Source organism: Mustela erminea, chromosome 20, assembly GCF_009829155.1.
Source record: "Mustela erminea isolate mMusErm1 chromosome 20, mMusErm1.Pri, whole genome shotgun sequence".
In the NCBI taxonomy this organism is placed as follows: Eukaryota; Metazoa; Chordata; class Mammalia; order Carnivora; family Mustelidae; genus Mustela; species Mustela erminea.
Genome location: NC_045633.1, coordinates 12963961 through 12991865, shown reverse-complemented (window position 1 = coordinate 12991865; position 27905 = coordinate 12963961). Strand labels below are relative to the sequence as shown.

Sequence of the window (27905 nt, the reverse complement as noted above, 5' to 3'; positions counted from 1 at the left end):
GGGAGCATGGTCAAGGGGACCATGAGTGGACCAAGAAGATGAAGAGTGACACTCTCCTGTGATGATGATGATGATGGTGCTGCTGCTGATGGGTCTTGCCAGATCCTCCAGAATGCACTGAGACTCCGAGTTTGCAGAAACGGACACCAAGGCTGCAGAGGAGATGCCCGCCATAAGGGCCTCTGAACCACAACCGGCCTTGACACCACGCCCAGGAGGTAGGTAGGGAAGGAGTGCTGTGAGCCCAGCCCTAGAAATGATCCCTGAGCTGAGGAAAGACTCCAGGGTAGTGGGGTGGAAGCCCATGCAGCAGGCCGAGCAGGACCCCTGGCGGTGAGCAAATGGTGCACCAACCTGGGTGAGCTAGTGCCCAAATCACTAAGTTATCCTCTCCTTACCTGCATTTGGAAATCCAAGTTCGAACCAAGTAGCCTCCCTCTGGGGCTCATGTGTAATCCGGGAAGGGGTTGCAGGTCTCAAGAGAGAAGACATTAGACCTGCTGTCCGTACAAGTATAAGGTGTGGTTAATTTAAGAAGACAAATTTTAATAAAAATATAATTAAATATATTTAATAAAGTTTAATTACATAAAAATCTTAATAAAAATGAAAAGAGGAGGGATGTATTTTACTCCTTTCTGGGGACTAAAGTACTCCCCAGATAGGGGAGTTACTCGTTCTGTCCATACATTTTAAATTAATTAATGACCTAGGAGGTAAATACATAATATACAAGTATTATATGCAGTAGATAAATAAATGAATAGGTGAGTAGGCAAACAAGTAAATAAATACATTGTTTCAAAAGAGAGGGAGAAAGAAACAGGCCGTTGAGTTTCAGCAGGATATGCACACAGGCTCTTGATTAATGCGAGTTCAGCTTCGTGGAATGTTATGCCCGAGTTCCCATCATGAAGAAGAGGTCTGCATCCAGCCTGTACCGAGGAGACAAACCTCTCTTTCAGAGCTGCTGCATCTGTCAGCATCCTTAACCCTCCCTGGGTGGAGGTTTACTATCCTCTTAGTTATTCTTTTAGTCATTCTGCTATTAGGAGGGCACGAAACATTTCATTTTTATGTTGCCTCCTCATATCTTCTAGTTGGAAAACAGTTACAGAACAAGAGCCTAAGATCCAGGGACCCACCACCTGTTTGTTCCATCTCCTGCGGTGTTCATGGGAGGCCACCATTTCTGAATGTGGCTGTGTTGAATGCCTTAATGATAACTTTGGATCACATTCTCTGCAAAGATTTCAAGGGCAGCCCCAAATCTGTTCAATGAAAGCACTGAGTTTATATTTACGGCCTACTTAATAAAGCCAACACAGGGTTAGGTATAAATGCTTATGCAGAAACAGAGTTGAAATGGGGCACGTTGGGAGAAAATGGTGCAAGGGGAAAGGATGTATTAGTCATGGTTCTCCAGAGACATAGACCCAAGAGAAGATGATGAATAGGTAGATAGATAGGACGGGTGTATGGATGGATGGATGGATAGTTAGTTAGTTAGTTAGTTCTTAGAAAGAATTGGCTCATGTGCTTAGGGAGGCTGACAAGTCCCAAGATCTGCATTTGGCACTCTGGAGATCTAGGAGACCTGAAGGTATATGATCTAGTCCGAAAGCTGGCAGGCTTAGGACACAAGAAGAGCCAATGTTTCAATTCAACTGTGAAACCAGGAGGCAACTGATGTCCCAGCTAGCTCAAAGGCAGTCAGGCTGGAGGAGTTCCCTCTGACTCAGGATGGATCAGTGTTTTTCTTCTATTCAGGCCTTCAACTGATTAGGTGAGGCCCACCCACATTCCGCAGTAAAGCAACATGCTTTACCCAGTCTACTGATTTAAATGTTAACCTCACCCAAAAACACCCTCAAAGACATACCCAGAATGGTGTTTGACCAGATATCTGGGAGGTCTATGGCCAAGTCAAGTTGACACATAAAATTAACCATCACAAGGCGTTTAGCAGAATTACATAGGGAATGGGGTGACATCCATTAACTGGATTCATGGGAAAAATTATGTTCAGTTTAGTACCCAGTTGTGAAATTATTCTTCCCTTCAACTGAATGAATGTTAATTAGCCATAAATGCAAGGCACATGAAAGGATGGTCAACATCATTAGTCATCATCCCTTAGAGTGGCTAAAGTTAAGAGGACTGACCACACTAGGAGCTGGTAAGGACACCAAGGAACTGAGGCTCATGGATATACAAAACGGGGTAACCACTCTGGAAAACAGCTTGGCAATTCCTGTAAGCATTCACTTACTTTATGATTCAGCAATTCCACTCCTATTTCCACAAAAGTAAATGAAACCATATGTCCACAAAAAGTCTTGTAAAAGAATGTTAATTGCAGCTTTGTTCATAGAGTTAAAAACTGGAAACAACCCAAATGTTCATCAATACAAGAATGGATAAATAAACCACAGAATATTCATGCGATGGAACACTGCTGAGCAATAAAAAGGAAGGAGCTTCTAATCCACGCAACAACAAAGATAAATCTGACAGATATAAGTAAGACCGAACCAAAGAAGTTCAAGAATATACGAAACTAGGGGCACCTGGATGGCTCAGTGGGTTGGGCCTCTGCCTTCCGTTCAGGTCATGATCCCAGGGTCCTGGGATGGACATCGGGCTCTCTGCTCAGCAGGGAACCTGCTTCGCCTCCCCCTCTGCCTGCCTCTCTGCCTAGTTGTGATCTCTCTGTCAAATAAATAAATAAAATCTTTTTAAAAAAAAAGAATATACGAAACTAATCTGTAAAGATAGAAGGCAGATTGACAGTGGCCTTTGAAGGGGAGGGAGGATAACCAGAAATAGGTATCAGGGATCTTTCTGGAGTGCTGACAATGGTCCGTATCTTGATAGGGGATTGGATGGTATAGCCATAAACATTAGCTAAACTCATTTACTCTTAAAATCTGTGCATTTTACTTTATAATTAGGAGAGTAATTAAGCATCTTACCAGTAAAAGTTTGCAAAAGTGCAAGTCCCAAGACTGGTATGAGACCAGCCTTTAGAGGTGAGTGAAACAAAAACCTCCAGATTTTCTTTGGCAAAGACAGTAGGTACTTTGCAGAATAAATTGGAGGGAAGCCAGGTCTCTGGGAATACAGCAGAGACAAAATCCTTGTCATTAAAATAAGAACTTTGCTGAATGCGAGACTGAGAATAAAGGTCCAGAAACAAAGAACCCTCTAGCACAATATCCTGGTACAGGTCAGGAAGTCCAAGGACAGTGGCAGAAGTACAAACAGTATCAGGATCAGTAAAACGTATTGGACACAAGGAGAGCAAGCTCCAAGCCAACGAGAGTGAGCGGTATTCCTTGAGCCATATCAGACTAATTGTTCTGGTAATCCCTCTGACTTCCTTTCGTGATTGTTGTAAATATTTGACTTGAGCTAATTCTACAGCAAACTATCGAGTTCCCATTCCATCGGTGGATTCGTTCTTTCTCAGCTAATTTCAATGTTGTCTTCATGAAGTCTTGAGTGGAACAGAAATTAATAGCTAACAGTCATTGAGGACTTAATAGGTACCGAGCACTGTGCTAAGCCCTCCACATGCATTAATTCTTTCAATCTTGCCCCACCCATGAAGCAGATACCGACTACAGAATCCCTGTCTTACCAATGAAGAATCTGAGGTTCAATGGGGTAAAAACTTTCCTAAAGTTAATGAGATAGCAAAGGAGAGGCAAGATTCAAACCCAAGCCCTTGGACCTCAGAGACCACTAACAGCTGGGCTCTATTGTCTCCGTCCAGAAATGTTTCAAAATGCATGGGTGCTACCCAACCATCGTAGAATCTAGGAGACTCCTGGAATCCTTTACACTATATAAGAATGTCCGAGAAGCCCACAGAAAGGAGCTGTGACCAGCCAGGGCCAAGAAAGCTATCCATACTACCCAATGGCCCATTCATGCATTCATCATTCACAATATTTATGAGCCTACTGTGGGTTAGGCGCTGCTTGCCACTGGACAAAAAAAAAAGAACTGAACGCCAAAGGCTATTCTACTACATTTGGTAACACCCCACTCTAAAGTAAAGTACATTCATAGACGACAAAGCAGAAAACTGCAACCTGATGGCCAATACCCCTTTAAGAAGTCTAGAAACTCCAGTGTGGAGTCTGTGTAGCATCCACTAGGAATCTGTAAAGCGGCAGCCACAGGCAATCTGTTATGAGGCTGAATAACTTATACCTGCTCAAGAGGCTGTCTCTGCTTCCTGAACAGTTTTATCAGGCCCTATGATTATTTTGTAATGTAGAAATTGATCATTAATCAATGTTGCCTGAGCAACACACTTAGAATAATAAATCAAGACAGGCTCCTCAACAACAAAGCTCTGGGAAATTGCTGGAAATTAGCATTGACTGATTGCTGAGACATTGCTCTCCTGGGCTAAAGGGGGGGTGGTGCGGGATGGATGACAACAGGATGCACAAACAGATACTACAGGATGAGCAGAATTGATGAGATGGCACAAGGAATGTAAAATACATGCCCTAAGAATGACAGTGTCACATACTGAAGCAGAGAAAGCCGGCTTGAGCTGAGGCTCTGCCCACATCAGCTGTGTTCATCTCATTGCCCTCTGCAGGCTCAGTTCCCTCACCCTTACAGATGAGCTCATCTTTACAGTGGGGGTGAGATCATGTCTGCAATGCTGAACCCCGGAAGTTAATTGTTAAGCAGAGATGAAATCGTCATGTCAAGAGTGAAAGCCCAAAAATGGAGGCGTTCCGGTTTGGAGGGGCTCTTCTCTACTCAAAATATTGACCTGATCAAAAACTATGAGCAAGGCGCCTGGGTGGCTGAGTCTGTTTAAGTGTCCGACTCTTGATTTGGGCTCAGGTCATGATCTCAGGGTCAAGGGTCGAGCCCCAGGTTGCTCTCCATGCTGAATGTAGAGCCCGCTGAAGATTCTCTCTCTCCCCTTCTCTCTGCCCCTCTTCCCCCAGCTCATGAAGGTATATGCTCTCTCTCTCTAAAAAGAAAACAACAACAACAAAAACTATTAGCTAAGATATATCAGAATACCAGGTTCCTTAATGGTAGTTGGACCTGATCTCTTTGCTTACTTCCAACATTTCTGTCTCTTCTTGCCTTTGCTTAAGCAGAACAGTTAAAAAAAAAAAGAAAATAGAATAAGAGGGGCACCTGGGTGGCTCAATGGGTTAAAGCCTCTTCCTTCAACTTGGGTCATGATCCTGGGGTCCTGGGATCTAGCCCCACGTCGGGCTCTCTGCTCAGCAGGGAGCCTGCTTCCCTTCCTCTCTCTCTGCCTGCCTCTCTGCCTACTTGTGATCTCTGTCTGTCAAATAAATAAAATCTTAAAAAAAAAAAAAAAAAAAAGGAACGTCTTCACCATTCCCAGTAACCAGGTAAGCTACTTCCCCACCCACAGTTTTTGCGCGGTCTCTCTTCCCATCTTAACAGAAAACTGCCTTCTCTCTCGCATGGTCAGAGGAGAGAGTGCTCTGCTGTCTCTCTTTCTTTTTATAAGGGCACCAGCCCTATGGACCCTTATGATCTCATTTAACTTTCATTCCTCTTTACAGGCCCTGTATTGGAATATAATCCCATTGTGGGGGTTAGGACCTCAACCTATGAATTTGGAGGGGACACAGTTCAGTCTATAGCGATGCCTAAGATATAGGACTTCAATGCCCAGGGAACCCCCAACCCCCCTCAGGAAAGAGCGCAGCTGGGGTCTTATTTTGCTAATTCAAGCCACAATCGTTTTATTGTTCATCATCATCAATGATGTGTCAGAAACTGTAACATTCATCCATTCAAAATGCAAAGGCATAGGGAAGATCAAGATCTCTGGGGCTAGAGTGAAGGAAGAAGAAGGGGAACATGACAGAAGAGGGTAGAGAGGAGGTGGAGGTAGACTGTGTAGGCCTAGATGAGCTCGGGAGGAACTTCAGTTTGGGGAATGAAAATGCTAGGCCACAGTCCTTGGACATTTGCATTTAGAAAGGAGGAGAGGGGAAGCTATGTTTATTGTATGCCTATTGTCCTTGTCAGTTCAGGCTGTTGTAACCAAAATCCTATAAACTGAGTAGCTTAAGCAACAAACATGTATTTTTCCAGAGTTCTGGAGACTAGGGAGCCCACTACGGAGGCTCAGGCAGATTTGGCGTTCAGTAAGGCCCCACCTCCTGATTCATATATAGCCGTCTTCTTGCTGTGTCCTTACATGAAGGGAAAAGGAAAGAAAGCTCTCTGGGGCCTCTTTTATAAGGACATTAATTCCATTTATGAGGGCACCCCTCTCGTGACCTAATCCCAAAGTCCCCACTTCCAGATACTGTCACTCTGAAGGTTAGCATTTCAACATATGGGCTTTTGATGGGAAAACAGGACATAAACATTCTGCTTATAGCACTTATTATATGTCAGGAACTGTATACTAGGTACTCACCCTATGTTGATCTACATTTAAATATGCATAATATTTGCTGAGTGATAAACATAATCTGCAATTCTAGAAATCAAGACCTATTTTATATTCCAAATCAGCACTAAGGTGTGAGAGGAAGAGGTATGTATTTAAACCTCTCTGACCTTTCCTTGGTTCAAGATGGAATAAATGCATGATTTCACATGGGCAAAATGGAGGTCATATAAACAGCCTATTAAACTCAATCATATACATAATAACCTGTTTTCTATTCCACCTAGGAGGTTAAATATCCAACTTTTAATTTCCAAATGGTCTTATGCAATCATTGCAATTACCATCCTATTCAACTGTAGAGGTAATTTAAACTGTGGGTTGCATGTCCATCACACAACCTATTTGTAATATACGATTCTAGCTTGGATTCCAAGGATAAATATTATCTTCCAAACAAATACAAGTTGAAGGTAATTCACAAATAATAGCTTGCAAAGGAAATAAACTATATGCAGATGGCATGGTTAAGAGGATTAGCTGAAGAAATACTGGAATAAATAAAAGAATTCAGTAAGATGGCTGGATACAAGATAAATATACAGAAATCAATAACTCTCCCACAAATCAATAATGTAAAAAGATCCCCAAATTTTATATACAGGCCTTTACAAAAATAGGTCTGGCTTTTATATAAAAGTAGTACAAAACTGCTGTTTAAATACAAAAAGAATGACTTGTGTGAATATGAGCCAAAAAATAATTAGTATTTGTAAATGTGATGTTCAAACACTGGGAGAAGTGTTTTACAGATATCATTTGCCTAAAATGATTTTTGCAGACCTTGTAATGTAGATGTTGTTTTTCCGTGATATACAGATGTGGAAACTAAACCTCAGAGGAGTAATTTTCCCATGATGAGAAAGTCAGCATGAGATCTTCAAAAGGTAAGATCTGGGGTAGGGGGGTAGGGAGAGTGTGGTTGGGCTATGGACATTGGGGAGGGTATGTGCTACAGTGAGTGCTGTGAAGTGTGTAAATCTGGCGATTCACGGACCTGTACCCCTGGAGCTAATAATACATTATGTTAATAAAAAGATTTTTTCCAAAAGTTAAGATCTGATTGTACAACTGCCCTATTGAAAACCCTTGTCTGACTTTTGTTCTTCAAGTGAAAACAGATCCTTGCAAAGTTTTGCTTGAAGGTCACTGCTGCCTCTCCAGGCTTATTTCAAGCTACTTTTCCCTCCAGTTCTGTGAATTGGAGATTAACCCAGACTATCCTGACCCATCAAAGATAGGCAGACCCATGTAGTTGAAGTAGAGCATTTTCCCAAATTAGTTTTTAGGAGAAATACATTTCAAAGCTTAGCTGGCAAGGGGCGAAAAAATAACCCAAGGTGAAAATAGATTCTTCCCAAACAAAAAGGAAGAGAAGTTACATGTGTTTTCACGAAGCTGGAAAAAAAAAAAAAAAAAAAAACAACCTCAACAACAAATAGGGAAGAAAATATGGACCACCCTCTCCTTCTCTTGTGAATATCCATGTAAAAATCTAAATAAAATACCAACAAACAGCGCCCCAAAGCACTCATGTTCCATGACCAAGTGGGGATTCTCTCAGGAATCCAAGGATTCCTGTAAGTACATTCCCTATTAATATAATACACCATGTTAATAGAGCAAAAGAGATTATCATCTGGATAGATAAGAAAAGACATTGATAGGGTACCTGGGTGGCTCAGCCGGTTAAGCGTCCGACTCTTCATTTCCACTCAGGTTGTGATCTCAGGGTCGTGAGACTGAAGCCCATGCCAGGCTCTGTGCTGGGCATAGATCCTGCTTAAGATTCTCTCTCTCCCTCTCCCTTCACTCCTCCCCCTGCTCGTGCTTGCTGTCTCTCTCTCAAATAAATAAATAAATCTTTAAAAATGAAATACAATGGCAAGCTACCCATTGTCAACAGAGCTTAATTTCACAACCAGGTTAATATGGCAAAAGTCAGAGAAAACAGGTGCAAAATCTGGATTTGGAAACCAGCAGGGGAGAATGTAAGCTACCTGAGAATGTGCAGACATTTTGAGGTGGGCTTTGGATTCTGAGGAGGAAACTGAATGGGGGTTCAAGCTGATGTACTCTGAATCTTGAAGTGGCCAAGAGAACCCAGCTGATGCTTGAGTAGGATACATAATAAAAGCATTGAAAAAGTCTGATAGCAGAGACACCTGCCAAGGGCCCAGGAACAGTATTAAAGAAGGTCCAGTGCTGTTGGGAGAGGATTCACAGACAGACAGCAAGGCAAAGGCATTCTGGGCTGAGCCAAAAACATGGAGGCCCAAAAGATAGAGTGTTCTAGGGAGTGCCAAGAGAAATGACAGGGGTTAGCCCTGCTGGTGCCAAACAAAAGTGTTTATCTCCAGCCTTCCGGTCCAACTCAGAAGTGGCCCAGAGAGACAGTGGTGAAGAAGCATCCTCCAGGAGTCAGAACTCGGGCAGTACACCCTTGGCCAAGGGAGAATTAGAAGCCTGGAGCTGCACCAATATACAGGTAGTTGCCAATCATGGCTGGGTGGGGAGCTTCTTAGAAAGAACAGACCTGTGAGGCTGGTGACAGGGAGACCTGTAGGAAGTATAAAAGGGGGGACACCTTGGAGTAGGCTCAGAGTGATCCTATGAGACATTAATCCTAGAGAGAGAAGGTTCCCAGTAATCTGATGGGCAAGATGGCGTGCTCTCTGGCTGTCCTTCAGCCCTTCCCCCCCACCCCTGTGCTTGCTCAATGGATCTATGTGCAAGTTGACCGGGAGGGAGGCCACCCATGAGTTCAACAAGAGAGAGAAGGGCAGTAGGCTTCCCGCTGGGCAGAGAGCCCGATGTGGGGCCCGATCCCAAGACTCTGGGACCATGACCCGAGCCGAAGGCAGAGGCTTAACCCACTGAGCCACCCAGGCTCCCCAACCCTCTTGCTATCTTTCAGCCTGAAAGCAGCCATACACTAAACACTTGAATGTATGGGTGTTGCTATATCCCAATAAAACTTCATTTGCAAAAGCAGGCAATGGACAGGATTTGACCCACCCATCTTAAACTATTCTGTACAAGTAACTAGTGTGTTTCTCTTTCTCCTTCCTGGACCCAGATTGACACAGTGGGCATGAGTCTTAAAGCCTATCACATTCCCGTGAAACATTCTGAGAAGGGTTCTGATCCTGTGTCAGAACAATCAGAGGCAATGACATGATTGAGAGAGAGTTCTTACTGCTGCCTAAGAAATGATGTTCTTACCCTCTGGACTCAGAGTTAAAAATAAGTTTTCATGGAGCTGCTAATAGTCATTCTAGCCCCAAGAGGGGACAGGCTACCTGAGAATGAAGTTAATAGAGAGAAAAGTTAATTGGGGGAATATAGAGCCTTATTCGGATGAGATCATTAAACCCCTAGATCCAGCAGTGCCTGAAGCCCATAGCTGAAGTTTTAGAGTCATAGATTACCTTTTGTCTTAAACATTTTGACTTCAATTTCTGTAACTTGCAGCTCAAGGAATTTTGGCAAATATAGAGGCACAAATAGGAAAACACAACAGGACCAAAATCTCTTAGATTACCATCATTCATTCATTCATTTAACAAACACATGTGAAGTGCCTAAGTTTGTCAAGCACTCGATAGAGGCAAAATATATAGCCCCAGTCTTCAGCAATTAGTGGATCATTTTAGAAAAATACTGCTAAGCCTTCCAACATAATGCATTTTTACAACAAAGGCGATTAATCAAATCCTGATGCTTAACTTAAAAAAAAAAAAAGAAGAAGAAGCATTTGAAGGAAAGCTTACACTTTTAGATACCCTTTCCCAATAATTATTATAAATCTCAGTCTGAACTCATGTGTTTAAGAAATCAAAGCTTTCTTTATTTTCTATAACTCCGTTTAATTTCTAGTTTAAGCCTTATTCCTTTTACCTGAAGGTTTTAGGTTCTTCCCCACTCCTACCTCCAAGGTTATGGTAAGGTTCTACTGGTTTTTCACTCTGCCAGTTCATCAAGGAGGACAGAGGTCTATGTTCATTGAGCCACATAGAATACACATGAAGCTTACCTTGTTTCAGCCTATTATCCCCTTCAGGTCTGTGGCATACGCTGCTTCTTGCTTTCCAAATATCTATCTTCCTTTCTTCCTTTGTAAGAGAACTCCATTATAAATGCTAAACTCCTCAGTCTCCCTTTCAGCTAGACACAACTGTGTGACTAAGTTCTAGCTGGTGAGGTATAAGTAGATGTACCATAAGTGCTGGAACAGATCTTTCTGAAGGGGTTGCTTTGCCTGGGAGAAGCACTCTTTCAACCTTCCTCCTGCCAAGAAAGCAGATGTGGTGGCTGGTGCCTTGGCAGCCACCTTGGAATATGAGGCAACCTTGAAAAAGGAAACCATAAAGTGAGGATAGAGGAACAAAAAGATAGAAACCCCTGATTGCTTTGTGTCACTGGCACGCCAGCTCTGGACTGCTTGCCTCTGGTCTTCTCTGGGTTTGTTTAGACCACTTTGTGGACTACTTAAGCCACAAGATTAGGACACAGTGGTCTCTGTCACTCACAGGCATATGCAATTCCTACTTCAAAATCTACTAGTTCTCTCTGCTGCTCTGCCACTTCAGAAACCTAGGAATCTATACGAGGCCTCTTTCCTTAGTCTGGGAAAAAGGCCCTCTGTGATCAAACGCTTTTCTTATTAATGGGTTCAAGATTTTGAAGTGGGAGAAAGGAAAAGGAGATGAGAGTGCCACAAATGCAGCCCCAGGCACACACAGAGCCAACTCACTGCTTAATTGGGGGCGGAGGGAGAGGAACCAGGAGACAAAAAGAAAACAGCACACATCTCAACAGCGTGATCCAACAACACACGGTTCCTGAGTAGGTTTTGCAAACTATTCCTCAGCCTTCCACTGAGAGCATTAATATTTCCGTCTTTTTTTTTTTTTTTACCCTAGCAACAATTTCTGCAAGATAACACTTCTACAAAGAGTTGTAAGTTTCCATCTAATAAACACTGCCAATTCAGAAATTCATAATACATGAAAGCAACCCTGAAGGCCATGAAATCAGATGGATTTGGAGTAATACCATAAGCCTTGTTGCAAAGAAAAATAGTCATCAAGCTGATCTTTGAAGTAAAGAAAATAATGAAAGCAAGTGAACACGGTCTGAGAAAATTAGAACGGATTATCCTCCCCAAAATGGGATGATTAAATATGCGAACACAAGCAGAATTCGGCTCTCTGCTCCCGGGGCCCCTGTGCACCGCGATCTGTATACTTTGTTTTAGGAAACCTGTGTTTGTTGGGGACTGTTTTAAATGATTAAGGAGCAGAGATGTGTAGGGACACAAACAAAGAGACTCGAGTTCCATATTTTATTGTGAATCAGGTCTGATTCACAAGTCACGCTGAGCTTCGAATCCAAGCAGGGAACAGGAAGAGAGAGCGTGCAAATAGCATAAATCATGAATAGGGGAGGGCTTCAGGTGATGAATTCTTCAGGAGTTTCGAAAACCTCGCAACACTTTCACAGATTGCCCTCGGTGGTTGTGTGTTTTTTTGTTTCTCTTCCTCGAGACCCTTGCTAAGGAATATTTAAGAGAATGCTAGGGTCAAAGTCATCTCAGATGAGGACCGGGAGCTACCCCTTCACCAGTGGCTCCAGAAAACAACCTGTAATGTAAGTGATTTGTTTTTAAGTAACTAACAATGGCTTGGTAATTTCTTACCTGGGGCCTCCGTGAATGCCAGGTCCCTGTGATACTCACATAAAGATTTACTTTGCCATTTGCGGTTCACGTTCAATCAGTGAGTGGACCTGTTCAGCAAGACTCTATTGTGCATTCCCTTTGGTGCCTTAATTCTGAAATCAGTAGTTAACCAACTGCAGCTTTTGCCTTGAGCTCATTTCAGTTTTATAGCAGCTCAATTTAAAAAAAAAAAAAAAAAGTAGGAAAGGAAGAATAAAGTTTGAATCAGTAATATGGAAACCTTCTCAAGGAGAAACTATATATTAATAAGATATTAGTATTTCCAGGGGAACATACAGAGCTCACACTGGTTCATCTGCCCATCTCGTCTTTTTCAATAACTGCTTCAGCTCAGTCTAGAGTAGGAATTCACTATTAGCATCTTTCTGATGAGGACACTAAGACCAAGACAGTCACCTAAAGCCACAAAGCCACCTCAGATGAGATGGACTGGGGCCACAAATCAGTCTCTGCCCGGTGGCAAGCACTGTGCCCTTTTTACTCACCTAGGGTATCAGGTGCCTCTGAATTTTCTCCTTGTGCCTGGGTCGGTGATGCTCAAAAGAGGGGAGAGAGGAAGGGATACAGGGAGGGAGGAAGGAAAAGTCATTTCAGAGCCTGATTTCATTTCTACACTCCAGAAAGAGAAGTGGAGATCTGATAGCTCTCTGATTAATTAAATATTAATTTAGGTAAACAGCTCCAAAGGGCCTTGGTTCTCAAAATGTGGTCCCCGAATGTAAGACACCACCATTGTCACAGGAGAACTTGCTAAAATGCAGACTCTGGCTTCTGCCCAGAGCTACTGAATCTGAAACTCTGGAAGTCACGAGAGCCCTCACAAGCCTACCTGGTAATTCTTTTTTTTTTTTTTTTTAAGATTTTATTTATTTATTTGACAGACAGAGATCACAAGTAGGCAGAGAGGCAGGCAGAGAGAGAGGAAGGGAAGCAGGCTCCCCGCTGAGCAGAGAGTCTGATGCAGGGCTCGAACCCAGGACCCTGGGATCATGACCTGAGCGGAAGGCAGAGGCTTTAACCCACTGAGCCACCCAGGCCCCCCCTACCTGGTAATTCTAATGCGTGGGTCTGAGAACCAGACTTGGAGCGGCTTAGGTTAAATCTGGCCCTGCTCCATAAGCTGTCTGAACTTGAACACGTCCTTGAACCCCTCTGAGGCTTAATTTCTTGAGGGGTTAGAATAAGGAGAATGAGTACTCTTCACGATGGCCAGGACACGAGAGATGAGAGACTGTCACAGACCAGAGGAGTCAGGGGCACAGCATGGCAGCAAGCAGTGTGGTACCATGAATGGGATCCTGGGTTGGGGGAGGACAGCTGGAGACTGAGCGGCATAGGGTGGGGACGAGGCTTTGGGAGGTGAGAAGATCACAAAGGGGAAGCCGCCATGAATGGGATTAGTGCCCTGATAAAAGAGATCCCAGAGAGTGGCCTCATCCGTTCCAACCAGTAAGGACACAGGGACACCATCCGTGAGCCAAGAGGAAGGCTCTCACCAGACACCAAATCTGCCAGCCCCTCGATCTTGCCTTCCAACCTCCTGAACTGTGAGAAAGAAATCTTCGTGGTTTAAACCCCCTAATTACGGCATTTTTATTACAGCAGCCCGAATGGACCAAGACAAGGCCAGGTGCAGCTCGTCCAATAGAGTCTGGATTTGGTGAGCGGTACCCTAACAAGGTCAGTTGCTTCCTTTTTGAACCGTGCGCCCCAGTGAGATAAGACACTGACAAGGAGGAAAACTAGTGGATCCTAGAATCTGTGTACTCTCTTTGCAGCTTTTCTCCAAATCTGAAACTGTTCTAAAACTTAAAGTTTATTGAGAAAATACAACGTCACCTAACTTTCAGATGTTGTGTGATGTGTGAAGATAGTACCTAAGTGAAGGGCTCTGTGGGCAGCCGACACTTGGGGAAGAGCTGGGGTTGAACCAGCTTCACCCTGGTCTGGGTGAACCTCCTCTCTCTCTCCCATCGGTGCTTTTTTTTTTTTTTTTTAAGATTTTATTTATTTATTTGATAGAGATCACACGTAGGCAGAGAGAGAGAGAGAGGAGGAAGCAGGCTCCCAGCTAAGCAGAGAGCTCGTTGCGGGGCTCGATCCCAAGGACCCTGGGATCATGACCTGAGCCAAAGGCAGAGGCTTTAACCCACTGAGCCACCCAGGCAGCCCCCTTCGGTGCTTTTTAAGGAGCATCGCTATGGGGAACGGAGTAGGCGAGGTAGGTTTTCCTCTCATCCTGAACCCCCACCACCCTCCTCCCCCTCCCACCAACTCCCCTCCCAGGAAGAGAGCAGCACCAGCCTTCCCGCAGCACCAGGGCGACTTTTTAGTAGATTTATTGTCAATAGCCCAGTCAGTAACAGCTGTTTGCATTCCTTATCCTCCATTGCCTCTTGAATGTCAAGTCTCTTAGCTGAAAGAGCATCCTTCATTTGGCTCTGCTTGTTTTAAGAATTATTTTTGCACGGCGGTGTTATCGGCTCAGCCACCCATTCTAAGCTTCCAGGCCTCCTGCGCCGGACATGGATACAAAAGAAATGGCAGATTAATTCCAGATATCACTTTGTGCAAGCCAATTAATTTCAGACGCATTTGTCCATAATCGCTGTTCCAGTGGAGGCTCGGTGTTTCCCTTCCCGCTGCCCTCTGGCCTTGTTTTGTGGATATGCAGCAGTCACATTGGAATTGGTCTCATGGCACATCCCCTTCCGTGCTGTGCTGGAGGAGGTGTTATCCCCAGCATCGCCCTAAAGCCACATTTTTTCCCCTTTACAACTGTGTTTCATAGAGCTGACCTTTGTTCCTCATTTGTCATCTTTCCTAGTTGGACTAGTTGAATAAATTCAACACCCACAAGGTGCACATTTGTCACAGAAAGGTGACAGCTAAAAGCACCATCACAGTGAAAAAGCAGTGGGGGCGGGGTGGGGGGGGGAGGGAGAGAGCAGCCCCGAGGGCATTTGCTTCCCCATCAGAATAAGAACAATGAGGCACCTCCAAGAACCCCGGTTGGAGCTTGTTGCATGAAGTCCACAATATTACCTGATTTTTTTTTTAATTCTGCAGTTTGGTTTGGTTTGGTTTTTAATACATAGATCTGTTCTGACTGTGCTACTCTAAGCAAAAAATGCATACCCAGTGCAAATACTGACTTATCACTGGGCCACATGAAACATGATCTCCAGTATATCTCTTCCCACACATCTCTCCCTCCCCTATCTTGGCCCCACTGCTGGGCTCTCTCTAAAGGGAAGGAACACATGCCAAAGCATAGCCAAGGATTTCAGTGTGGAATGGCCCAGCATCTGGGCACTGATGTGTCTATCTACCCAGCAGGAAGTTTCCAGCAAAGATCAGCAGAGAGTGACATTTCTGAACTAAGGATTTAGACTCAGGGTGGTATTGGCTCTCCCATCTATGATGAAAAAGGAAGGGGTTTCCGAAGCTAAGTGTTTTTGTCCTCTCAGACCTTTTGGCCAGAAACTCAGCTTCCTTGCTGCTGGGATGAATCTCTCCTGTTTCCCCAACAAACAGCCAAGCTCTGAGCAGCATCTACAACCACGGCCACGCGTTCTGAGCCGTGTTGGAGCCATTGGCCCAAGTCCTCCTCGTGTAGCCACTCCTTGCAACTCTGAAAGGTAGAGAGTCCTGTTGTTGCCATTGTACAGATGGGGACGTTGAAGCCCAGAGAGGCTGAGCATGCCTCCTGGAAACACACAGCTGGGGATGATGGATGCAGGATTCAAGCTCAAACAGCCTACACATGTCTGTCCTCAGCAAGCCCCCATGTCCTGAGTTTTCAATTTGAGAGTCTCAAGTTGTGGGAGAAGCTGAGGTTGAGGGCAGGGAAGGTCAATTCCCCAGCACCCTGGAAAGAAAACACATCAGTTTCTACACAAAGCAAGTGTAGACAAGGAAGCAAAATGCCGGCTCAAAAAGAAATCTTTTCTTAAGAGAAAAAGAAAAAAAAATCGCAACAAAAAACAACTTTTTTTGTTTGTTTGATCAATAGAACAAGAGGGAAATTAAAGCTCTACCAGGAAAGCAGGCTGCCACAGGGATTACAGGCAACAGATATATTTTTTTTCTTTATTTTCTTTAGTATCAAACAAATTAATAAATAACGATGGGAAATTGCACAAAAATGTCACAAGAGAAGGAGCAATATTGCATCTTCGCAGGTCTTTGTGCTGTTCTCTCGGCCAGGAATACCTTTCTTTCCTTCTCATTTAATCAGCTCGCCCTCACCCTGAAGACCCACCTTAGACACAGCCTGCTTATGGTTTGCCCCAACTCTCTTCCCTGCGCTTCCTAAAGATGCTGATTTTATCCTCTGCTGTACACGTCATGCATCACAGAGCAGGGACTGCAAATGCAAATTGCAGACTCAAAACCTAAGTTGCAACCTGGAAGCTTACTCAGGCATGACCGAGCGCGAGTGAACAACGCGGATGAGGCCCAGGACAAGAGGGGGTGGTGGAGAGCGGGGAGCAGGACCCAGAGTGCCCTCCTAAAGGGAGGAAGGAGCAACCACTCCGTGACCACTAAGCCTCCCTGTAAGCGCGTCCTATTCCTGGTTATTGACAAATACGCTGAGTTGTGTCACGAGAAGCTAGTTGTGGTGGTTAATTTTGTGCGTCCTCTTGATTCGGCTTCGGGATGCCCAGAGAGTGGGTAAAACATTATTTCTGGGCATGTCCCTGAGGGTGTTTCTGGAAGAGATTAGCATTTGAATCGCGGACTGAGTAAAGAAGATCAGCCTGGCCAGTGCACTGGGCATTTTCCAAGCCACTGAGGCCCTAAGTAGGGCAAAATGGTAGAGGCAGGGTGGATTTGCTCTCTCTGCTGGACCTGGGACTTCCAGATCTCCTGCTCCGGACACTGGCTCTCCCGGCTCTGGGGCCGTCCAGACTCAGGCTGGAATTTAGTGCCATTGGCTTACCTGGTTCTTGGGCCTTTGAGTTTGGACTAGAACTACACCACCAGCTATTGGGTACCTCCAACTTGCAGACAGCAGAATGTGGGACCCATCAGCCTCTGTAATCCCATGAGCCAGTCCCTCCTACCAACCTCTCTCTATATATTTGCATATATACCGTTTGTCCTGTTTCTCTGGCGATCCATGACAAAGACACCAGTAATCCAGATTCTTGTGGTGGGAAAAAAAAAAACCTCAGTTTTTATATATTGGCACTTAACTTTTTTGATGTTTTAAATACTATGAAGCCAACCAATAACCTCTCTCTACTGGTTACTTGTTTCTGTGCTTGCCTCGAAAACTAAATATTAAGCCCTTTACTGGTTCAGCAGGAGTCAAGAAGACAGACATTTTGAAATCATGATGTTGCTCTTCGCCAGGTTGAGTGACCTTCAGTCCATTACTTAACGTCTCTGTGCCTCCATGTCCTTATCCTTCATAAATTTGGAGACATAGTAAGCCTATCTCCTAGAGTTGTAAGAAGTCCACTAGCTAATATGAGTCAAGTACTTAGAATGTTGCTTTGCACAGGGTATGGGCTCATTAAGCATTACTTACAACCATCATCGTATCTTTATATTCTCAGTACCTAGCATGAAACTTGGCACGTAACTGTTGTATATTCGATGTTTATGAGGCTAATTCATATTAATACTCCTAGGATGGGCTAAAAATAAAATAGCGACATATTCAAGCAGATAGGAAATTTCAAGTCTGATACATGTCTTCCAACCTCTTCAAGCTCTTCCAGATAGATTGGCTCTGGGGTCAGATGTCTTTCCAGATCCTGAAAGAGGAACGCATTTGCTAAACGAAGTTATCTCTAGAACTTGGACCTGTTACAGCTCTCTCAACCTACAGGCTGATGATAGAGAACTAACTAGCAAGGCGTCTTGCTAATCTACTCACCCTCCCAGACTCCTTTGCAACCAGAGGTGACTACGTGGTGCCATTCTGACCAGTGAGAGACGAGTGGACATCCCTGGGGAAGCTTCACCTTCCCCAGGCAAAAATTCTCAAAGAGAAAGTGATTTTTGCCCTCACACTTTATCCTCCCTTCTTTCTGCCTGGAATGTAGAAATCACACCCGGAAGTGCAGCAGCCCTTCTAACACCATGAAGACAAAAGCCACACACAAAAGTTTGCAGAGCAAGAAAATAGAAGGAGTCTGGTTTGGGATCACTTCCTTGAGCAGCTGTAGGATCGTGCTTGTTCTGAATTTGTTCCATTGGGATTAATACCACGGGAACAATGTGAGCACAGTGCAAATGTCACTTTTGCTTGTATGTAAATTTCATCCACGAGAAACACCATCTAAATGCAGAAGACTGCACCTGCTTGAACTGGGCCCTGCATCTGTCCCACTCCCATTTCCACAGGCAGACTTCAGCCCTTTTTCAAGACAAACTGCTATATTTATCATGCTACATACACTTGTTTCTTAACTGTTTAACATGTGTTAAAAAATATATGCTACCGGGGCACCTGGGTGGCTCAGTCGGTTAAGTGTCTGTCTTTGGCTCAGGTTGTGATCTCAGGGTCCTGGGATTGAGTCCTGGCTCAGGCTCCCTGCTCAACAAGGAGGCTGCTTTTCCCCTTCCCTCTGCCCCTCCCCGCACTCATGTTTTCTCTCTCTCTCTCTAAAATAAATAAATAATCTTTTTAAAAAAGTATGTTTCTGTCTTCAGTGAGTTTTCATCTTGCGGGTGTCTCCCTGATGGTGGTCTTGAACACTGCGTCCCAACGCCATCTTTCCCATAAATTTATGGTCTTTCCAGGACAGTTTTGCAGGACAGTGATTTTTAATGCAGATGTCCTAGAAGAGTAGAGCTGACTGTATTATCTCTGGACAGCTTACCTCTCGGCTCCTGTCATATTAAAAAAAAAAAAAAGTTATCATGTTTAAACCACGGTTTGTTACACACAGACAAACATATTCCCAACTAGTACACTTTTCATAAAATCTAGGATTAGCACTCGTGAGTTTTGTCAAGGGTGCCAAAGGATATTATTCCAGGTTTGTTTGGAATACCAGACTGCTCAAGCCAAAATGGTTAGGTGTCTTCAGAGAGAGCTTCCTCTACCTTCCCCACCGCTAACCTTGACCACGTATGGAATGTGGGACACGACTGTGCTGTGTTGAGGAGGGGGAGCCCCTTGAGGAGAGAGAACTCCTGGCTGTCTTCTCTCGTCCCTTCCCAGTGGCTTGAACCAGAGTTTATTCGCGCAAAGACTCTTGAGGCCGGTGGCTTTGTTAGCTCTCAGCACGCTTTCCTTCTGCCTCCCCTGCGTTTCTCAAACCACTGAGGCTGGCCAGGCTGGGCAGGCTTTCCTGACCATCAGGGACATGTTCTGCCTTTTTTTTTTTTTTTAAGATTTTATTTATTTATTTGACAGAGAGAAATCACAAGTAGACAGAGAGGCAGGCAGAGAGAGAGAGAGAGAGAGAGAGAGAGAGAGGGAAGCAGGCTCCCCGCTGAGCAGAGAGCCCGATGCGGGACTCGATCCCAGGACCCTGAGATCATGACCTGAGCCGAAGGCAGTGGCTTAACCCACTGAGCCACCCAGGCGCCCCATGTTCTGCCTTTTGAGAAATAACCCGCTTCAAATGGAGCTGCACAAGGGGGCTAATCATGGCCATCAATTCACTCCTGTCTTGTTTCTTTGGCGGATGGGGAAGGCAAGGGACAGCCCATGAGGAGAAGCTGGCGGGACAGCATCAGGGGCGGGAGCTCTGATTTCACACTTCTGTCATGATTCTGTCTGCTCCCAGGCCCCATTCCTCCACCGTAGCCGCTGCACTGTAAATTAAGCCAAAGACCACGGAGATGAGAGAATAAACTGACTGGCCTATCTATATAACTGGACATTGTTGGCCACATGTGGCGCCCCAAGATGGGCTGGAAAGTTCCCTCGAAGATTCAGCATGCGTCATTCATGAGGGCTTGTCTCAAAGTTCTAAAACTCTGCCATGTTCATTCTTACAAAACCGCAACTGTCTCCATGTCTTGTTCCCCAACCAATGAGAAACGGAAACAAGAGCCATCAAGGTGTATTTCCTGATGATTGTGGTGCCTGGGAAGCATCTCTGATCCGGGGGGATGAGGGAGATGCCACCACCCAGGAATGCTGAAGACTTGAACCCAACATCCTCTCTGCTTTTCCTGCAATATGGCTGTTTCACGTCCACAGTTTTCCCTAGACCTGGAAATGGCTCCTCCCATTTCCCCACCAAGGGAATCCTATTCAAATCCTCCTTCCCCAGGCAAGCTCATCCCTTCTCCCACCTCCCAGGAGGAAAGTGGGAAAATAACCTCTTTCCACTGAAGTTGTCAAAAGAGAAGAAAATGGGCTTCCATCTCCTAGCAGTCCTCCTCTCAATGGAAAAAACCAACTCGGAGTGAGACCAACACAGAGGAAAGCCAAGTAGAGAAATAAAGACGGATGTGTTCTATTATTTTTCTTTTCTTTTCTTTAAATTCCTTTATTTGATAGACATATCACAAGTAGGCAGAGAGGCAGGCAGAGAGAGAGAGAGGAGGAAGCAGACTCCCCGCCGAGCAGGGAGCCCGATGCAGGGCTCGATCCCAGGACCCTGAGATCATGACCTGAGCCAAAGGTAGAGGCTTAACCCACCGAGCCACCCAGGCACCCATGTTCTATTATTTTTATTTATTTTGATCATTTTTAATTTTTATTATTGTGGCAAAATACACACAACCTACGATAAAATTGACTGTTGTGGCCATTTAAGGAGTACAACACAGTGTCCTTCAGTACATTCACAATGCTGTGCCATCATCACCACCTGGCTAGTGTTCCAGAACTTTCTTTTTTTTCGCCCAAATGGAAATCTTCCAGCCATTCAGCAGTCATGTCGTATTCCCATCAGCTCCTGGTAACTTCCAGTCTACTTTCTGTCTCTGTGGATTGGCCTGTTCTAGATGTTTCAGAGAAGTGGAATCATACCCTATACATTTTTGCCCCATTTCACTTATCATAATGTTTTCGGGGATCATCCATGTTGTAGCAAGTATCAGAACATTCCTTCCCTGCTCCCAGCCTTATTGAGCTATGTAGTTGGCAAACAATATCATGTAAGGTTAAGGTGAACAACACGTTGATTTGATACGCTTATACATCACAAAATGGCTACCACCAGAGTCTTACCTAACACTTCCATCATAGAACGTAATTACAATTTCTCTTCTTTTCAGAACATTTAAGGTCTACTTTCTTAGCAACTTTCAGGTGCAGAATCCAGTATTTATTAACTGTAATCCCCATGCTGTACATTAGATCTTCAGAGCTTAGTCATCTTATAACTGGATTTCCGGCCAACCTCTCCGCTAGTTCCCGCAGCCCTCCCCCAGCCTCTGATAACCACTAGTCTACTCTGTTTGTAGTACATTGGCCCTTTAAGATCCCACACATAAGATCACACAGTGTTTGTCTTTCTCTGTATCTCACTTAGCATGATGCCATCAAGGTTCATCTTATGTTGTCACAAATGGCAGGAATTCCTTCCTTGAAAAGACTGGATCATATACCAGAATATATATATAAAAAATCTATCTAAATTTGAAGAGATCTAAATATATCTAATAAATATATAAATACATCAAAATATCTGGATCACATTTTCTTTATCCATTCATCCATCAGTGGACATGTAGGTTGTTTCCATGTCTTGGCTAATAGAATAATGCCCCAGTGAACGTGGGGGTGCAGATACCCCTTTGAGATCCAGTTTTCGTTTCCTTTGGATATATATCCCCAAGTGGGATTGTTGGATCATATGGTGGTTCTTTTTCTAATTTTTTGAGGAAACGTCATAGTTTCTTGTAGTGCTTGCACCAATTTACATTCCACCAATGGCACATTGGGTTCCTTTCTCCACATCCTCACCAACACCTGTTCTATGTTTTTATTTATTATTATTATTATTATTACTATCCTAGCAAGTGTGAAGTTATATTTAATTGTTTTGATTTGCATTTCCCTAGTGACTAACAATACCAAGCATGTTTTCATGTGGGTTTTTTTTTGTTGTTGTTTGTTTGTTTTGCCATTTGGATATCTTCTCTAGAGAAATGTCCTATTCAAGTTTTTTGCCTATTTTTAAAATTTGAGTTCTCTGGGGAAACACCATGACTGATGATGTCATCTGAGCCCTAGATGTGTGACTTTCCAGTTAAGGGAGTCAATAAATTCCCTTCTCTGTTTGAGTCATGCTCCATGTGTCTCTGTCACTCACATCCAGAAGTTCCTGACAGATAGGCTGAGTCCAGGGCAATAAGCTTGGATTCACATCTACTACTTACATCACCAAATAGCAACTCATAAAATAAATTGCGCTTACAGTTGTGTTTATTTCTACTAGAATTTTTCCCCCTTTTTATTCATTTATTATTAACATATAATGTATTATTTGCTTCAGGGGTACAGGTCTGTGAGTCATCAGGCTTACACATTTCACAGCACTCACCATAGCCCATACCATCCCCAATGTCCATAACCCAGCAATCCTATCCCAACCCCCCCTACCTCCCAGCAACCCTCAGTTTGTTTCATGAGATTAAGTCTTTTATGCTTTGTCTCCTTCCGTATCCTATTTGTTTCATTTTTCCCTTCCTAATTCCCATGATCCCCCACCCTGCCTCTCAAATTCCTCATATCAGAGAGATCATATTATAATTGTCTTTCTCTGATTGATTTATTTTACTTACCATAATACCCTCTAGTTCCATCCATGTCATTGCAAATGGCAAGATTTCATTTCTTTTGATGGCTGCATAGTATTCCATTGTATATATATACCACCTCTTCTTTATCCATTCATCTGTTGATGGACATCTAGGTTCTTTCCATGGTTTGGCTATTGTGGACATTGCTGCTATAAACATTCAGGTGCACATGTCTTGCTGGATTCTCTCTCTCCTTTGTTGGCTTTAAGGAAGCTAACATATCTTGGGAAGCTCCATGTTGAAAGGACTGACATATGGCCCCTCGGAACTGAGAACAAGAACCTAAAACCCTTAATCCCATAACAGAGACCTGGGTTCTTCCAGCAACCATGCGTGCTTGGAAACAGATCATTCCCCAGTCCAGCCTCAGATGAAATCACAGCCCCACCTGATACTTTGACTGCAGCCTCACTGAAGGCCCAGTTACGCAGTGTCCAGGCTCCTGGACACAGAGAAACTGTGAGGTGATAAATGTGAGTTGTTTTAAGTTCCTAAGCTCATGGAAATATGGCTATGCAACAAAAGATAACTAATGCATTAACTATTAATGTCCTTCTTATTAATACATAAATACTAAGTAATAATCCACTAAGTATTAGTGTGCATTAAATAGCAGGAAGATTATGGAAGAGATGGTCTGGATAAGAAGGAAAAGTGACTTGTAGTTGGTTCCTAATCATTCCAGAACAGTGATCAGTCATGCAGACAAAACCACAAAAAGTTTCGTTTCCCCAGTTTCTGGGGATGGTTTGCCTCCTTTCTGCTTTTGACTGTCAAAGAGAAGTTTCATGCAAATGAGACATCCCACTGGAAAGAATGGATAGTCTCAGGTTGGAGACCAAAGAAGAAATCTTAGTGGATCTTAACCAAGGTGCTTATAAAACAGATATTTCAAGGCCTAATTTATAATAAAACACCCAGCTGAGACTTGATAAAGTGCATCTCTAGAGAAAGGAAACAGAGGGAGAGTCCCAGTCTCCCAGCTGCTATAGGACCATATGCAAAGCCATAAGTGAGGCGATTAATGACTCCTCGCCACCATAAATACATTTTTTTTCTCTCCGATGAGTCCTGGGGGACAGGAATCTGGTTATAATTGGATGTGTTGCAATATTGCTTTTCATTTACAATTACAGTACCGAGAAAATTAAAAGGAATAGCATACGGAAAAGGAATAGCACACCAGCACTGGAGTGTGCTGGTAATGGAAAACTATGCTCATCAATATGCCAGCAATGGCAGCTCTTCCTACCCACTGTCCCTCTCCACCGTTTGGCACCTGCTCAGCGGAGAAATGGGTGCCCTGGGACAAGGCAGGCATAGGAAATGGGAACGATCATCCTTCCTTCTGCTGACATTCAAGACATGTTTTGCCCCCCTCGAACAGATTAGCACATAATCATCCCAGCTCAGGACCCCAGAGAAAAATAAAACTCTCACGTCTCCTCCCGCATCCCTGCCACCTTCCTTCTCAGTTTTTCCACGATGGAGGACACGGCTATTCTCTCCAGAACTTTGTTTTCCATGACATCCTCTCTGAATGCATTTACTAATCAGAGAGCAGATATTAAAGGAAAACATATCTGGAGAATTCAGTGCACTTGGTGCCCAGTGCCTTACAGGTGCTAACTGGGGTGTTTCTTTGATACCTTCATTTTGCATTCATACCATTCCTCCCCTCCTGCCAACCCCAGCCTCACTCTTGTTCTCACTGAAATGCTTCTGAACTGGTCCCCAACCCTCATCCAGCGGTTGAGTGTCAACCGTGTCAAGTGTCAAAGTGTCAAGTGTGGTCCCTGCACCAGCAGCGTCAGCATGACCTGAGAACATGTTAGAAATGCCAACACTCAGGCTCCAGCCCAGAGCTCCTGAATCTGACACATCAAAGGTGAGGACCAGCCATCTGAGTTATAACAAGCCCCCCGGGGGTATCCAGAGGCAGGCTGCAACCTGATAAAGCACCATTCTAATCCCTTTTCATGCCTGTTGGATCATCTACATCAATATCCTTTACTCCGAACTCTGGGTTCACCAGAATTATTTTTGGAAAGCCAGAAGGCCATTTGCTAGACCTTAGAAATCTATTCGAGAAATTTCTCTTGCTCACGCGGTTGCAAAAGAACTTCACTTGAACATGAGATAGGACTTCTTGTTTGAATTACCCTTTAGCTCCACTCTGTGGATCTTTTGTGTTTTGTTCATACCTGCTTCCAGAAGCTTGCTGGTCAAGGTTTTAACAACTGGCTCCCTGGGACAAATACGCTTCAGTGCGTAGCATTTTGCCAATTTCTGTGGTGTAAGACTCCCACGGCGGCCCATGTCAGGCTCCCAACATGACATCAGCAGAAGCAGAGTTGGGGAAAGATACATACAACGGGTTCTCACAAGCCTGCCCCTGCTGGTTCCAGCCACCCACTTGCCAGCTGTCCAAACTAGAGCCAACATTTCTTGGGGTAGAAAAATCTGTCTTCGGTCTCTTTGGCATTGCCTCTCTTTGCTTGGGCAAAGGGGAATGTTTATTCCTGAACACGTAGGAAGGTAAGACCTTTGACTCTCTCCTCCATGATTCTGTGTTCTTTCTGTTCATGCCAGCCCCAGGGAGAAGAGGCCTTGCTGACTGGAGGTGACATCTGGAGACAGTCAGTGGGGCACATTTTTTGAGCCAGCTGGGTACTGGGATAAAGGCAGGAACCAGCTAAACCCTTCCTCATCTTCCTCTATGCCCAGAAATGGTGGGTCTCCTTCCCGCCACTCCCTGTTTCTCTCTCCGTGTCATGGTTCAAGAAGAAAATGTTGCCCTTGGCTCCTCCTTCAGGGGCTGCTATGGTCTGTGGCTCCAGGGTGGCTCACACACTCAGCCATTCCCAGCTCTAGGCAGTATGGTCCAGGAAGCCCTCTTGGACTTCCCCACACAAGCACACACACAAGCAAGATAAGTCTAGTTCTGTGGGGATGGGGGAAGGAAGGGCCCACCATGAATGCAGCCTGCTCATCACTTCCCTCTTGGCCTCATCCTCGTGGGGATGGGAGGCATTCTTGGCCATGAACCCTGAAGCCCTAACCCTTGGCTCATTGCCCAGAAAGCACCAGGCACTTAGCTCATTATGGAGTAAGAAGAGCCTAAGTTTGGCATCGACAGTCTTGAGGTCAAATCCCACTTTGCCACTATGGGTCAAGTGTTCTCGAACACCACTCGACCTCTGCATCTCAGTTCCCTCGTCTAGGAAATGATAATAGTAAGAGCTATGTCTCCCAGAAGGGTTCAAATTGAATGAGATGATGTGCATAAGGCAGCCAGCTTGATTCCTGGTAGATAGTAAGCGCCCCATCAGTGAAACTGGGTGTAAGTCTTGTTTCATGGTGTCTTGGGCCAAAGGCTCAGCCCCTAGAGACCCGGCCAGTCTCCACGGCCGACCACATCCCAAGGACGGCAGCCCATGCAGGGGAAGCTGGGCCCTACAGTGGCCAGTCCAGTCCCCTGTGGTAGCTGATGTGTGGCTCCCTCCAGCACAAGCCAGGCCCCATGTTGGTTTCCATGCTGGGCATGGCACCTGCTTTAGATTCTCTCTCTTTCTCACCCTCTGCCACCCCCACCACTCCTGTTCTCTCTCTTCCTCAAAAAAAAAAAAAGAAAGAAAAGAGAAAAAAAAAAAAAGACAGCCTTCCAAAAAAGGGGGATGGGGGACCAGGAGCGTAGCAGCCACCTAAAGTATGAGGGGCCTAATATCCCAACCTTTTTCTAGTAACTGAAATAAAGATAGATTCTGATCCTTCCACTTAGCGAGCACACTAGTCCTCCGGGGATCGTGTTAAAATGCAGATTCTGATACAGGAAGGCTGGGGCAGGGCCTGAGATTCTGCATTCCCCCAAGCCCCCGGGTGAAATCAATGCTGCAGGTCCCTTGAGGCACACTTTTAATAGTACAGTATTGGACAGTAATGAGCCTGGAGGTGGAGAAGGCAGGGAAAACTGGCCTGCTGGGGATAAAGCCCCAATCCATTGACTTTTGAAACAAATGAGGTTCTCTAACATCTCATTGTGAGAGAAGCGTTTAGGAAATTATAAAAGGCTTGCCTCCTTAATATAAAAACTTCAGGAAGATAAAGCTCAGCTTAGCGGGGCTTTTATAACTCTGTCTTTTTAAAAATGTGATATGCAAATGCCATCCCTCTCTTCTTGGACTGCAGTGTTTCACGACTATGACACAATCCGGTCATAAATTATGGTTATTGTGATTTTGAATTTAATTTAGAATTTTCTTTTATGTTATAATCATGCTTAGAAGGAAAGGCAAAATCGATATATCATGCTCTTGTGTTTTATTGGTTAGGGTTTAAATACATTTGTTCATTTGACTACTCACTGATTGCATTTTTAAGTATAATGTATTTTAATGCTACTTTTCTCTACAGCACACAAAATGCTTTAAGGCCATAAAACTCTGTGATAAATAGTAACTGCTCTCAGAAACCAATGCATCAGCGATTCCTTTGAAGAATGTCTTCAAAATGACTCTTCAAAGATGCTGTAATGTGGTTGTATCTACGTGACATCAAAAACATCGGAAGCAAAACTGTTTTGTCTACACTGAGCCAAGTCTTGAGATATTTACATACATTTGAAGACATAGAGGAAAAAGAATCCTGGCAAGGAGCTGATTTTTGCTTCACATCCTGTTCACAGCAAGCGAAGAAGGAGCCCATACCAAATGATGCTTTATTAATTAAAGTAAAAACTCACATCTGACTTAACAAGCATTTACTGGGCAACCCCATTAACCTAAAGCCAGTGGATTCCCACACCAGCCAGAAGCCTTCCAATCGCAGAGAGGCCGGAACGAAAGCCCTATGAGGTCCCGTCGGCAAAGGAACGGCAGCACAGGGCGGGAGTTAGAGCATCCAAAAGCCACCAAGCATCCAGACATCCCGATAAAATTACAGTCCGCTTCA

The 27905-nt window shown here is 44.3% G+C and overlaps 1 long non-coding RNA gene across 1 annotated transcript; it reads left to right on the top strand.

The window, feature by feature from the left end:
* On the top strand, nt 1-27905 carry LOC116581491. Its single transcript, XR_004282072.1, has 6 exons — nt 1-218; nt 7304-7371; nt 8845-8972; nt 12067-12136; nt 13830-13907; nt 27369-27905. It is a non-coding gene; the product is annotated as an uncharacterized LOC116581491 (long non-coding RNA).